The following is a 4,421-nucleotide window of genomic DNA, read 5'->3' as shown; positions in this document are numbered from 1 at the left end:
TTGCCAGTTACAGTTAAACGCCATTTTTTTCCGTTGAATTAGTGATCGTTAAGCATGCGAGCGAGTGACGCAGCGTGTGCAAGAGAGAGAGAGAGTAGGAGTGAAAAAAAGTCTCAAACTACAGCATCAACAGCAGAGACTGGGATTCAGCTTTTGACTTGGGTTTGAGCAATACCTTCCCATCCAGTAGCAACATCAACAGCAGCGGCACATTTATTGTTAAAACAGTTGGCCTCAAAAATGAAACAAGCAGTGTTTTCGGTGCCCAGTGGCCACGCCTCAAGGGCGTAACGGTAAATGACCTATTTGTTGACTTTTGAATTAGTTAGTCTGTCGCTTAGTCGTTGGATTCATATGTAGATGCCGCTCGATTGTGTTGAGTCTTGACCTGTGGTTTATTCACCTGTTGTCATAGTCGAGCTTAAATTATAATTAAATTTGCAATAACTTTTGTTGTTTTGCTGTTGTTGCTGTCGTTCGTTATTGCTCATGCATAAGTACATACATACATACATACTGACTACTTTTTGTTGCGGTTGTTTATCTTAATGAAACTTTTTTAAATCGCTTTTAACAAACGGCGGGCTATAAAACCGTGCGCTATTTATAAAGCTCACACTTTCTGTATTTGTCTCCGATTTAAATGCATTTAATTTTGAGGCATGTGAAAATTAATTACATTTAATTAGTTGTCCCCCTCCTTCAACATCCTCTGTATCTCTCACAAGTTCTCAGCCTAAGATCAAACATCAAGTTGCCGTTTCGACTGTTATTGTTGCCTCTTTTTTTTTAGGTTTTTTTGTTTTTGCTTTGTCTTAAATGTGCTCTTTAATTGGTCTATAATTTAAATTTTCGTTCATCGCAGCAGATCACTAAACTCTAAGCTTGCCTGTTCATACAGTACCCAAGAGAAGCAGAGAAATCGCTTTATGTGCCACTTTGATAGTCTGTTGTTTGGGATTGGAACGTTTAAAGGTTAAATGAAACACATTTAAACAGAATTTTATACCAAATGTACTTTAGACATGTGGTTAATTCTGAACATTCTCGTCTATGTATGGGGTTTCCCAAAAAAACTAAAACGGAAGATGTACATTAAGAGTCTTACCACAAGTAGATTGAAATCGATTGACGTCTTGGGTGTGCACTGAATTAAGTGTAATTAGCAAATGAAACATTCAACTTAACACACGTATCTCTATGTATATAGTTATACAGAATTAAGGTTAGTTTTCGGAACCGTTAAAAATAGATCTAATAAAAAATAACAGACTTTTTTTTTTAATAAAAACCCCAATTTCAATGAAAAATTATTTGAAATCTTTTTAGAAATTTTCAGTGCTTGCTGGTGTTTGCTTTCTCAGATATAAACTTGGTGAAAACATTGTCCGCACACTCAAGGGCATAATTTAAATCCCTAAAGGTTCAATTTATTGAATTTAATTAACTTAAGGATTACACACATAGCACGATACCCAATGAACTCGGAATGTGAGGCCTCTAAATTAAATAGACCATCAAAGTTTAGACTGTAGTCGGTCAGCCAGCAAGTCAAAACGACATATAGTATCTACAAAGTCACAGATGTGGAAGGAAAAGAGTTTAAGAAAGGAGGACGACTAATCGAGCGGCAATGGCAACGCATTGCTATGCAGTCAGCACGTCTTATGAAATAATGAGAAATCTCGTGGATGAAGACAACATACAAGAGAGTGAACGGGGAAGCAAAATGAAGGAGGAATCCACACTGTGGCAACTGAGGTAGCTTGATTGCACCCGTAAGTGCCATATTGTCACCGTTTGATCAATCAAACTGCCGCCAATGTACCACTGTCCTTTGAGTTGAGCTCGTAAATGTAACTCAATGAATGAATTTTCGATCAGCGATCAGCGATCTGTTGCCTGTGGCCTGTGGACGCCTTCGATATTACTTAGACTTCGATTGTTGCATAACTTGTTCCCGAAGTTGAAACCGTGGCACGTAATTAGCTCTGACTGTCATCGATGGACGAACTTGCCTTTCCGCTAATTGACAATATTTATGAACACGTACGCATTTTGTCGCGGCTTTAATTGGATCTTTGTCGCCCATTGGAGAACCCCGAACATAGTCCACAGGCCGTCTTCGCCCACGATCATTTGCCAATTATTTTGATCAAAATTGCTTGTAATTTTCAGAGGGCATCTTTCAAATAAAGATTTTAGCAGACTTCAATATGACGTTTTGGTTATACGAATGCTTCACAAAATGGACACATATTCGTAATAAAAACATAGTTAGAAAGCTATAGTCGAGTGTAGTCCACTTTGAAATAACTGTTTTTAATATTATAAAATAAAAGTAGTGCAGCATTTATTGAATACCTTTAAAGATTTAAATCTGATCGCAAGAATCATAAGCCCTGCAGTTATTATTGTATGTTCGAAAATTCGCCTTTATTATTTGTAAAGGTTTGTTTGCGATTTGGTGGAAAAAGGCGTGACAAGTATCCAAATTAAAATTATCTCAGAGATCTATGTATGTATCCATACAGACATGCAGACAGACGGACATTACTATATCGCTAGCTTTTGATGATGATAAAAATATATATACTTTATAGGGGACATTACAAATATTTCCACTTGGCAAAAATATATAATAATCTTGAACTCTATGGGTGTGTCGTAAATTATTATTAGAAGTGTAGTGTAATATAGTATTATGTTCATAGTGTGGTATATTAATTAAATTGTGTTCAGTTGCAAAGTATATTTGCTGTCATTCCACTGCAGTTTACGAAGATCAATTATAATTTTTGAAATAATAAGTTGCAAATTAGGTGCAGTACTCAATATTGATTTCAACAACTATTGTCTTGTTGATGGAATGTTATGTTAACTTAAGAACTTACTGTTCAGAACCGTATTACGTGTAAATTTTATTACACTAAATTTTATATCGCAACAACAATTTAATCGAACATAAATATACATATCTTAATGTACTTCTAGTCTAGAATGATCTTGTAGACTTAATTCCGAGTTTCGTTTTGTGATTTGACCCATTTAGACGATCTGAAAAATTTCATAAAGAAACCTAATCATTTTTAAAATGCAGCTCAGCTTATATCGTTATGCGTTAAAGGAAGTGCAATTCAGCTTTACCGCAGTGTGCCTTCTGGTTGAAGTACATACGTATTTGTTCACACAATTAGAAACGCACATATGAAGACCAGACTAAACGCTTAGCTCATTAAAGTCTGTTCTGATTAGTCAAAAGGCGGTTGGAAGCAAAAATCGGCCAATTAACTACACAGTTAAACGTTAACATCCTCACAGCTTCACATCCGGAGTGGATCACCGTTGACTTACACACATCTGAGACCACACCAACAGGCTCATGTAACTAGTGACGATTGCATTTTCCCCAACAATCTCAACCGGTAGCAATTGGAGGCAACCCCAGGAGAGCAATCTGTGCAATGGGCGCCATCCCAAAAATGTGAAACATACAAAAAACATGAAATGCAATGACAACGTTGATGATGATAATTGTACAACTACTGCGGTCCTGGAGATGTCACGAGACCTGCGTTTGAAATCGGCTTGCACCATTAGCTGTCAATTATCACATAATTCGTCGTGGTAGCTCACAGTCAATGGTAGTCGTGAAATTAGGTTTATTGATTTGCTAAAACAATTTACAGATGTCACGAGTCTCAAATTTATTTATTTATGTTTTACAGCCACCTGAAGTGTCGCCGCAGTCATTGTTGTGGTCTTTTCTTGTGGCTCCAACAAAGCATACTATTACCTGTCACCCAGCCATTTTCATTAACATGCTCATAAAACACACAATACGTAAAACGAATATGGTGTAGCAACATTTCCTTTGATCGGAGGAGCTACCGTTTGTGGTTGAATATCGAGAAACATAACCCATGGTGCATGCTAGGTTTAAGTACAAGGCAGGGGCTTTGTTGTTTCTTATAAACGCTGGTGCTTCAGTGAAATCTATAATTAGCACAATTTCCAAGTGGTGCTTTTTACGATTTAATTTATTTGACTTACTTGTTCAATATAACCAATATAAATTTTAGCATCCGGTACCAAAGAAGTCAAACGACTTCAACTTATTGGCTAACTTAGAAACAATCCGACCAAAGCCGAGGTTTAAGCATTATAATGACTCTTCGTTTAGATAACAAATGAACAACTTTAAGGGACTTTGGGTATATAAATCATCGGGTCGTATCTCTTCACATGCGATATTACGATATTATAGAATTTTGTATATACATATTTTAGTCGTTTCCTAACGTAGAAATCGCTGTTTCTAAATTCTGAACTAAAATGTAGTTTGATTTCAATTCATTCCAATTTATACTAACCAAAGTATATATTATATAAAAACATTAGTGATTAAATATTAGATATCC

This window comes from Drosophila sulfurigaster, chromosome 2L (genome assembly GCF_023558435.1).
Source record: "Drosophila sulfurigaster albostrigata strain 15112-1811.04 chromosome 2L, ASM2355843v2, whole genome shotgun sequence".
In the NCBI taxonomy this organism is placed as follows: domain Eukaryota; kingdom Metazoa; phylum Arthropoda; class Insecta; order Diptera; family Drosophilidae; genus Drosophila; species Drosophila sulfurigaster.
This window is presented reverse-complemented; position numbering follows the sequence as displayed.